General features: G+C 36.3%; 1 protein-coding gene across 1 annotated transcript in view; it reads left to right on the top strand.

The window, feature by feature from the left end:
• The first annotated feature begins 110 nt into the window (after positions 1-110).
• The window catches only part of fam126a (family with sequence similarity 126 member A), a 37,769-nt gene continuing 26,639 nt past the window's right edge, over positions 111-11,240 (top strand). Inside the window, exon 1 of the mRNA XM_042745348.1 lies at positions 111-269. The gene's annotated coding sequence lies outside the window, so the exon portion shown is untranslated. The remainder of the gene's footprint in view (positions 270-11,240) is intronic.

The raw sequence follows: 11,240 nt of genomic DNA on the forward strand, positions 1-11,240 counted from the left end.
GTCTACCTCGCTAGTGGAAACCGTGAAGTCCCACCCACGGGGCCATTTGATTGGCGGCTATTTGTGGACGCGGCTGTGGGTTTTATATCCTCCTCCGCCATTGGCGCGTGCCGCTGTCAATCAGAAATCCTAACTCGCTCCATGTTCGACTGAAGTGTGTGAAAGTACTGGAGAAGGACTCGCGTGCGTTCAGTTATTTCAGCGCGTTAATGGACTAACCGAGACATAAACGAGACGAGCGGGGGAAAGCCGTGCATATAGCATGATAAGTGAGTATATATATACATATATATATAAAAAAAACATCCTTTATTCGAGCTCTACATGAGTCTTGTGTACATTCGCCGATGGCGTGGCGGTTCATCTCATGTGACTATTAAACAAACTGAGCTTATAAAGCATGTCTGGTTATTAAACTCATTCATGTGTGTCTTTGCAAACTTCAAATGAGGGAGAAGAGATTTGGACATGTTAGATGAGAAGGGTTGATGAAGGACAGACTTTGATTCTTGCTGTTTTAAGCAGTTGACAAGGCAGTTGTGCTCGAGCTGTCATTGCTCAAGTGTGTGCGCGCGCGGATGCATGTACATATGTGTGTGTTTCTGAGTGTGTGTACATATGTGCATGGGTTTGTACAAGTATGTGTTTGTTTAAATTCTTGTTTGTCTGTATCTATGCATGCATGCTTGTATTTGTTTATGCTTGTGTACATGCACAAAAGTGTGCACGAGTGCTTGGTGTGTGTGCATGCTCATGCATGGTTTTTTGTGTAACATGTATGAGTATAAATATGCATGCATGCATGCAGTGTTATTTGTATTTAGAATATGTGTATGCATGCATGTATTGTTTGAGTGCTTATTTGTAGTGAGAGTGTGTGGATGCATGGATATTTGTTAGCCTTATGTGTTTTTGAGTGTTTGTGCATGCAGTGTGTAAGTGTCCTAAGTTGTGTAATGGGAGTTGCATACACACACACACACATCAGTTACAGGGTTCACCTTGCTTCCAGTCACTGCATGACAGATGATCAGCCTGTTTTTAAAGGAGCAAGATTATAAAAGGAAATGACTTCTGTTATGTGAGAAGCCACTTGTGAAGAGATAAGAGTCGTGCCCAACGAGCAGAAAATCACAGTTGTGTCTGCTCTTTTATCTGACTGCCGATTAGATGCATGCAGATGTGGCTGGTGTCCCTCTGGCACGTGAAGACCACAGCTGGTCAGATGTTATTATATGGCATGTTTTGCAGATGTGAGCGGATGAACATCACACATAGGTTCCAGTGACAGTTTCTTGCCTCAGATTGCAGGGCCACAGTCTGGTGCATTTTTTGCACAGAAACGAGCTGGTTGCAATCACCATATTTGGTCAAGTTTGCAAGGTTAGTGTCATTTAAGATGCTAAGAGGCACTTGGTGCCTATTCTCCTTTGTTTTCATAGTTCAGACTGTGAAAAAGAGTTGAGATGTTTTATTTGCATCCCATCAGTATGAAATAAAATGAGTTGATAAGTGATTCATTTCTGTCAATAATTTCAAACTGTCCGTCGATTCAAAGAAAATCGATTCGAAACTTTAATTCACAGATTTGTTCGTTTCATAACTGAAAAATTTTAAAGGATGTCCCCGTGTGACATTTTTCATGCATTAAAATGTTTTAGTAAGGGTAAATAATATTAGGGCTGGGTTGACTCGACTGTATCGATTTCTCTATTTTGACCTGTCTTCGTTTTAATGAACTGATATTGATTCTTGAAACCCAAGATTGATCTTTGTGTGCAATAGTCCTAAAAAGCTTTGTGCTTCACTTTTGGTATCAAAGTCTCAGCTTTGAAGTTTGGGCTCGGTTGTTAATTTGAATCTTTTTAAATATTATCACCAACTGACATAGTATAGTTAGCGTTAGTTGAGAGATTGTTTTTCTTAAGAAAAATGCACATGTACTGTGCCTGTTATTTGTCTAAGTGAATCAAAATCCAATCAAATCAGGAGCTTGTCAGTTGGAATTGAATCAATCGGTGAAATCTGTGTCAGTATCCACTTTGGATGGGCAGGAATGCTTATTAAAATAAATATTCATTTTTGAGAGTTTTGTTGATTTTAATGTCATTTTTTTCCCCATTCCAGTGTATTTTTGTAATATTAATTTCCAGTTTAACCCACTCACGAGTGGTTCTCAGATGAAATGAACTCTTTAACAAGTCTCTTGTTGTATAAGTGGGCGATTCTTGGCCAGAACAAGCTGTAAATTGGTCCAGACTCTGTGGAAAGTCAGAAGTATATGAGTATGCATGCACTGGCGTTCCTCTGGCGCAGGCCTTGAGGGAGTGGTACTGATCGTCGGTTTCTCTTATACTGTTATCATTCCGGTCTGTGCGGTTTGGATCTTCCTCCCTGAGTGGGGATGTCTGCTCACGTCTGACCTTTAAATGGCACCTTATTATGACTGTGTGCACACTGACGCTTATTAACGTGTGAACGATGTGTCGTCTGCACTGGGATGTTTCATTACTGTCAGTGTATTAGTGGATGTCCACTCTCTGCTCTACAATGCATAACCCACAGGCAGTTCATTAATCTGTGATTTAAATCAATACGAAACAGTCTAAAGAGATTGGAAGTACAATAATGCAGATGTAAGTGTAATTGGCACTGACAGCGTCTCCAGGATCCTCGGGGTCCAGCGCTTTAGAGCTTTCATTAAGAATAAGAGCTTTAGAAGTCATTGCAGATTTCACAACATGCTCACGGCTGTGAGAAAATGACATTTGCGCTGTCTTCTCATTTGCTGCCTTATTAAAATTGAGATTTTTTTCTCCTCCAAGTGCCACCAACAGCTCAATTTCTCATCTACGTTTTAGTTATTAACTTTTCAACCAAGTGGCCTAGAAATAATATTTTTTTCCTCTTCTAATTAAACGCAGCATGGAATTGCAATTTCCGTTGTAATTCTTTTTCAGGTTTTCATCTGATCGTGCTAAAACTTGGGTCAGATAAATTTAAGACAGTGTTAGTCAAATGTTGTTATAATTAAAAGCTTTTTGATGTATTAAACTCTTTGTGTTTGATATGAATGTTAAGGTGCCAAATAGGAAGTGGGCCTGTGTTTTCACAGTAGTTTTGCATATTAAAATGACACTAGTCATTGTCTACCTGCCTTAGCTTTCCAGCTATTAAAATACTATTATTTTATCATTTTTTAAAAACACATTTCTGCCATTTTAGTTGTTTTTTTGCGGATCTTCTTGTAGGGCTGTACGATTAATTGAATGCGATTATCATTTGCATCTTGTCAGTAAAGCCGGTTCTGTAATCAGCACTAAATCTCCATCATGTGCTTTCAGATGAAGCAGCATTTATGACACAGAGCTGTAGTTCACTGACAAGCTACGCTAAAAAAAACGCAGTCGATATAATTGTGCGGTTATGAAATCGTAGAAATCATTCACGATAATGAAAGCTGTTTGCGTTGCTTTCTCCGTGAACTACGTCTCTGTGTAGTAAATGCTGCTCCATCTGAAAGCACATGAAAAAACCACATTTAATAACGTTTTTACTCCAAACTCACTTCATAACGTCAGTCGAGTGTTTGAAATAAATCCTTCTGTGAGATAATGAGGCTTCTTACACAGAATAAGACACGCAACATATTTCATAGTATTCTAGTAAGCAGTGATAAAGGCATTTCATTATTATATACTTTATTATAATGAAAATTATAATAATGATTAAAATAAGAACTAATATTACTCATATATTGTCGCAGTCCTGTTTATTAGTCATGTTGAATCAATGAAAGAAGTTTGGCGTTTCTTGGCATGTTTAGAAAGCCATGTAAAATTAATGCAAGTTCAACTTTTAAAAAACATCTTGAGACTTTATGGCATTTTTCCCCATCCAACTGCATCTCATGTTTTTAAAAGAAAAAGTACTCTTTGTGATTGGTTTTCAGTCTTTGTATGAAACTATATATACATGATGCTGTTTTGTTTCTAATTTTTTAAGCAACTTAATTAATTATATATGGCTTATAAACATTAATTGAAACATTATGCACTTTTTTTCAAAGGTAGTCGTGTTATTTTAATGCTTTGAAGAAACGTGCATTAATAATATTTTGTTCAGTTCGCCCTCTTGTGGCCTCAGAAGAGAAGCCAAAAGCTTTTTCCCCCTAACTGAAATTATGCCTTTTAAATTAGAATATTATCCGAATATTTATATTAAGTACATAATTCAAATTTCGTTTTTCAGCTCTAATGTGCATGACAATCACAGCTTTTGGCTAATCGCTATTGCGATTTCATTGTGATTTATCGTGCAGCCCTATCTTCTTGTCTAATCTTCATCAAAATTGGTGCAGATCATCTTCAGATCTGTCCTCACAAAAATCACATATTGAGTTTTTGGTGTTTGACACCGTTCTCCAGAAACATAATAAAGTTTCTGGTAAAGACGCCAAACAGAAAGTGAGGTTGTATTTCGGCAACACTTTTGCATATTGACAAATTTGAACATATCTTTGCCACAGTTCCCTGAGAATATCATGTAAGCTTGATGACAGCACCACCTACTGGTAACATATTAGAAATATTTTTGATTTATGCTTTTCTTATGTTTCTCTAGATTCACCGCCAGCGTGAATTATGCCATTGTACTTGGCGATATACAGCAGTTACCATAAAACTCGGAAAGTACCTTACAGACAATTACAAGATGTCTTCAGCAGTTTAGTTTTGTGTATTATTGTTCAGTATTCAGATGTTTACTAATTGACTAATTGAAAAGAGCTCTGATAATCACCAGTATCACCATATAAATATTCGTTCGCTTGCACTCGCTGTGAGGGAATGAGTGCCTGTGGTGTTTCCCAGTTTTTAGAGGATGTTGTGTGTAATTAGTTTCTGCTTTTAAGCTTAATGAGCAAAAACTGGAAGTGAAACATTGCAGGATGGCTCAAGTCATGACGTATCCCATACGTTTAGTCACATGCGTTAGGTGTGGTGTGTTATGTGTTGTTATGGCTTCTGTTCGTGACGTTCTTGTTCTCCTCATGATGTTCCTGACAGGACACATTTGTTCTGATGTTACTCAGAAGGCTGTGTCGTGTGTGAGTTGCATAATTCTCTAAGTGGCGTATGGAGTCCAGCAGCATTAGTGTTTCATAAAAGATGTGATTAATATTTCTGTGCTAAAGGTGGATATTGTGCATCTGTCAGACTGAATCTCACACAGGAACAGGAACGTCCCCAGGGTGAGTGAGACTAGTATTTTCACACTTGTTCAGCTAATTTGTGACAAGGATTTCAGTTTCATTTGAGTAAACGTTGGTGTTTTTTAGGGACAAGCTTATCATTCTCCTTCCAGAAAATCGTCTTTGGTGGCTTTTGTGACTTTTATATCTTTATATGAACAGCTGACATTGGAGTTGGTTTTCTAGTGTTTTAGCCTGGTTTCTTCTTCATGGAATAGGCTAATGTTACATTTTCCACAAAATATTATATAAATAAGATTACACATAATAGTGGTGGACCATTATAGTTTTTGCCAATGCAGACTGGAATTATATATAGATTGAAGAACATTTTTAATTACTTTTTGCAGTTTTTCTAATATCTAATGATTGTTCTTAACTGTATATTAGATGATAATATGAAACCATAAAAAATCATGACAAAATTCTGCTACTTGACACTAAAATTCCTTAGTTAACGGCATTATTTTAACATAACACTAGTTAACTAACAATGAACATTTGTTCTAAAACATTAATTAATCACAGTAAATGATCATTTAAAGATGTAGGCTGCTAATACATTTTTAAATATATTTACTCTTCAAAGTTCAGGCTTATGCTGATCGACCAACCAGATATCAGCTGCTATCATCTAATGCTCTCAAAATGACCAAATATGGACTGGGAAATCATTTCCTTTCATACTTTTACTGTCTATATTCATAGCAGCCTTTTTTCCAGTTTCCAGTGAAAGTCAATGGTGACCAAAACTGTTAAGCTCCAAAAATGTGACTCGTCTGCTATCTTCTAAGACATCCAGAGTCATAAAATGGACTAAAACAATGTTGTCAGTCTCTAATCTTTCAGTTTTGAGCAAACTGTTCCTATAAGCTGGTCTGGGTTTGTTCAGAGTTCAGGTTTTCTGAACCCATTCTGCTTGGCCCTGAGTAACCAATTTCTCTCTTTGTTGGCAGTCCATTAGTGAGGTACTTTGTATAAGTAGAATAAAAAGCTTTTCTAAATGGCAGTGAAGATAATCAGTATTCTTTTATCCTCCTCCTGATGTTCAAGATGGACCAGCCTCACCTGAATGACTGTCACCACACCTCCACACGAAAAACATCGCAGACTGAGTCACAGAAAGACGCACGAAACAACATAAAATGGCCCAATCACGTGCATTTGAGCTAAAGACAGATAAAAATTTAGGTTATGGCTCTGTTGCATCACAGAAAGACACGTTTTACAAGTCATTGTAAAAACGGTAATGCCGTAGCTTGACGTTTGGCTTCATAGTGCTGTGAAAGCGAGTTATCCGAAAGTTTTCACACCCTTCAAGAACCGCCTGATACATATTGCATGCAAAAATGTCTTTTTTTTATTATCTGGCTTTACTCAATTTCTAGAAGTCAGGGTGTGTGTTTGTGTCAGTTGTGAGTTTCATGACAATAAATCTTTGAAGGTGTTTTGAAGGATCTGCTGTTTTGTCTGAGAAAGTAACAAGTAAAAATGCATGTCCTGTTGGGTTTAAAAGAGGCTGTTATTTGTATGAAAGTTATTTGTGTGTGAGGATGAGAATGAAAAAGGCAACTTGAGTTGCCTGAATTTCAGTATCAATTTTTAATGATGTGCATTTATTATAATAATTTTCTTTTATTAGCTATATTATGATTATGTACACTGTCATTCAATTTTTTTTGTAAGATTTAAAATATATATATTTTTGAGTCTCTTCTGCTCACCAAGGCTATATTTATTTGTTAAAAATACAGTAAAATTGTACAATATTTTTACAATTTAAAACAGCTGTTTTCTATGTGAATGTATCTAAAAATATAATTTATTTCTGTGATGCGCAGCTGAATTTTCAGCATCATTACTCCAGTCTTCAGTGTCACATGATCTTCAGAAATCAGTATAATATGCTGATTTGCTGCTCAAGAAACATTTCTGATCATTATCAGTGTTGAAAACAGCTATGCTGTACAATATTTTTGTGGGAATTGTAATGCATTTTATTTTTCAGGATGCACAGATATATAGAAAGTTCAAAAGAATGGCATTTATTTGAAATAGAAATCTTTGGTCACTTTGTAAATGTCTGTCACTTTTGATCAGTTTAATGCATTTTCGCTGAATGAAAATATTAATTTCTTTAAAAAAGAAATTACTGTACTTTGACAGTAGTGCATAAATATTTTTGTCATTATTTTTCAGCCATTTTTTTTTTAATTTCACTCAAAATAATGTATTTTTGAGTTTTATATGATGAGTTCACTCATACTGTAAACTGTTTATTTTTTTTAATTTGTCATCATTTACTCACCCTTATGTTAACTCATATAGGTGTGAAAAGACATGAGAGCTTGAATCTAGTTAAACCTCACTACTTGACTAAAGCGTCTTCTCGTTCGTCTGTCATCCTTCAGTTCCTGATAACAGCTGGGTTTCCTGCCATTATCGTGCCGTGTAGGAGTGGAAGTGTTTTAATGGGCTCTCCTGCTTCCGTGGATGTATTGAAAGCGTGTCCTCGGGGTTGTTTCGGGTCACAGAGAGTCACGTCTCCTCATCTGAGCCACAATGGTGTCAGATCCTGCTGGTTTTCCTCTCTGCGGTTGTGGAGTGTGTGAGTGTGTGTTTGTGTTAACCAGTCGAAGCAGACGGGGCAGGTTTCCCTCCGAAACCCAGCCTCCTGCGCTCTGATTGGCTCTCGTGCGGACTGGCCCTCGCTCTGATTGGCTGTCGGGTCTGTGTGGGTGGGTGGGGCTAGCAAGGTTTGAAACAGGAAGTGAAGAAACATTTGTGCGATGAGGAGAGAGTCGGTCTGTGGGGTATTCCTCTGTCATTCGGACTTCGGACGGTAAGAGCACTTAAAATAAATCAGGAATAGTCAGGAATGTGAGTGTGTGTGTTAACGTTTCAGTCAGCACACACACTCACCGGAAGTGTGTGTGTGTGTGTGACTCGAGGGAGTGTGTTTGGACAGCATATCCCAATCTTCTTGTTTTTTGAGGGGTTTTTCTTGTGAAGTGTTTGTGGAACAGCGCACTTGTTAAATGTGAACTCAAATACAAGCACATGTAAAAGCGTGTTTGTTTGAGACTAATGCAAGGACGTGTTTGAGGAGGTTGTTTGTTCCTCAGAACCAGTCTGATGACTTTTGACTTTTTCTTTGTGCTGATTTTGTGGTGAAGTCATGGTAAACATGATAAACGGAGCTCATAGTACTACACCTTAACTGGTGGATTAAATAATATTTTTTATAATAGATCTTCTTGTTTTGTGGGCTTTTTGGCTATTGGCAGGCTTTCTGACTTCACATTTTCTTTGCTTTTTTCTGGTCAAATTCTGGTGACGTGCTACACTTTTACTAGCAGGTTAAATTATAGTTGGATTATGCTGATTCTAATTAGATCTTGTTTTGTGGGCTTTTTCTTGTCAAAGGTTTGTGGAATAGAGAACTTATCGACAGGCTGAAATGTGAAGGATTTTAAAGCAGGTATATAACGTATTTGTTTAAAACTAAACCGTAAATGAATGGATGGACACGTTTAATGTTGGAACAGGAGGTTGTTTGTTCCTGAGAACTAGCTTGATCACTTTTTTTATGAACTTTGCTGATTTGTTTGGTGTAATTTGAGTAAAAATTTGGTAAAACATGTTAAATGGAGCTGATTAATTATAGTCGGATTATGCAAATTTTTCAACAGATCTTCGTTTTATGGTTTTTTTTTACGTGTTTGAGAAATGATGCACTTATTGGGAGTCTTATTGACTTTGCATTTTCTTTGCTGATTTTTGTGGTAAAATGTATTAAATGGAGCTGATATTACTACAGTGTTATGTAATAAGTAAAAAATAAATCAATAAATGGGCAGGACGTGTGAACTTTGTGAATGATGGGTGTTTTTGTGAGTTTCAGTTTGACCTGATCATGTGATTCTGAAGAAACTGGCTCAGCGAACATAACTGTACGAGCTCATATTGTTCATAACTATTCCTTCTTTTGATTGTGAAACCTGTTGGCTGAGAGCTCACCGTCTGCGCTTGCAGTTTTCCTTTCCTGAGGATGCTGGAGTGTTGTGGGTTCATGTGATTGAATCATCCTCTCGGCGGACCGTTTCTGTCTTCTCATTATCGGGCCTAAAGCGATCTGATCCAGACTGATTAGATTTTAGGCGTGCAGTGGTTTGAGGTTGCTCTGAAGAGGAGGATCCAGAAATCTGGGTTGTGGCCGGCGGCTGATGGATGTTTTTAGGTCTGGCGCTCATACATGCCAGCAGAGAGACGGTTTGATAGACGTGTTGTGGTTTTGAAGCGTTATTGTTTGATTTCATGTTTCTTTTGTGATGATTTGATAAACTAACACAAATTAATAGTGAAAGCATTCACAAATTTCTTTTTTAGCCTGTTAAATGTGGTTTAATGTAAAATACAACTTGGATTTAATGGATAAATTGCACTATTAAGAAAACTATAGTGGTCTAGTAATGTGTTGTATATTAATATGATCATAAATTAGATGTGTAACAACGAAACGGTTCAGCGCTATACACGATTCATATTGTCGCTATCAGTAATACATATAGTAGCATTTTTGTATAATGATATAATGTCCTAAACACTGCTATATATATAGTTTTATATTATTATGTTATTTAAAATTATATAATTTTAATTTTTATATTGGTATTATTTTATTTTATCAATATTATAAAAATTAATATTAATGTATTTATTTAATATTATTGTTTTAATTTTTATATATGAGTGTGCATATACATTTATTAAATTGTATATATTTTTTCTTTTGTTGTTATTATTATTATTGTTAATATTAACATAATAAATTATTTTTTATGTTATAGTTTTTCTTGCTTTTTTTTTTTTTATTGCCATCATGAAAGTCACCCAGTTTACTTAAATATGCTTTCCTGATTTAAATTTGATTGATTTATTTATTTTTTTGCAATCTTTCATCAAAATTGAAAATCTTTATCCACCTCTGAAACGACTGTCCCTCGCTGCTGATGTCATCAGGGCCTCTCGTAGCCCCTCCCCCTCCAGTGTCTTACAGCAGCTCTTCTCCTGATCCAGTCACCTGCAGACAGAGAAATCAAGGCATTTTTTGAGCATCTTATTTCATTATATCAGGTTGCAGAAATAAAATAGGTATTTCAGATTGACTTCATCCTGTTTTAACATCTCGCTCTGTGTGAATACCACTGCAACTGTGCAGAAGCGTCTGAACTGTTGTTGTGTGGGTTGTGTGGATGTGTGGTGGATTTAGCGTCTGCAGGGAATGTGGAGGACTCTCATTAACGTCTCTACACCCCGTATTCACAGTGAGCCGCAGCGGGGCGCCGTATTTACCTCTCCGTGGGCTTTAATCAGACTCTCTGCAGTAATTCCAGGAGTCTCAAGCCTCTGAGTCTCAGAATTGAGCTCTAATGATATGTTTGTCATGCTGCTGGATCTAAAAAGCCTGTTGTTTCCATCAGATCAGAAGTGAGCGGTGGCGTCTGTCGCTGGAGATCGAATATTTACTGTTTCCATTATGGAGCAATCAGAGGAGGAGAGCTTTAGTGCTCATGTAATGGTCTGATTGAGCTCTCAGCTATATACTGTACTGTAGGATCCTATGAAATCGGTTTTATTTTGTCCTAAATCAGTGTTTTTTGTTTTTGTTTTCATTTTTCTAGATTCTGTTTTTAATGGATTAAATAAATTGCAACAATTTTAAAGGATTACTAATGAACTGAATTATCATAGCATTTTAACAACTTATTAAAATTGTAAGAAAAATTCGCACTATGATTTTTTTTTTTGAAATTGTTCAGAAAAATTATTTTTTCTAGATTCCATTTTTTACTGATTTAAGTTTAATAATCAAAAATGATGATAATCAGTTTAATTCATATTTTAATTGAACAATATAACAGGCTAATTAATTAATTAATCAATCAATAATACAATCATTGTACAATATTAGGGCCCTACAAAATAT

Source organism: Cyprinus carpio, chromosome B19 (genome assembly GCF_018340385.1).
Source record: "Cyprinus carpio isolate SPL01 chromosome B19, ASM1834038v1, whole genome shotgun sequence".
NCBI classification, from domain to species: Eukaryota; Metazoa; Chordata; class Actinopteri; order Cypriniformes; family Cyprinidae; genus Cyprinus; species Cyprinus carpio.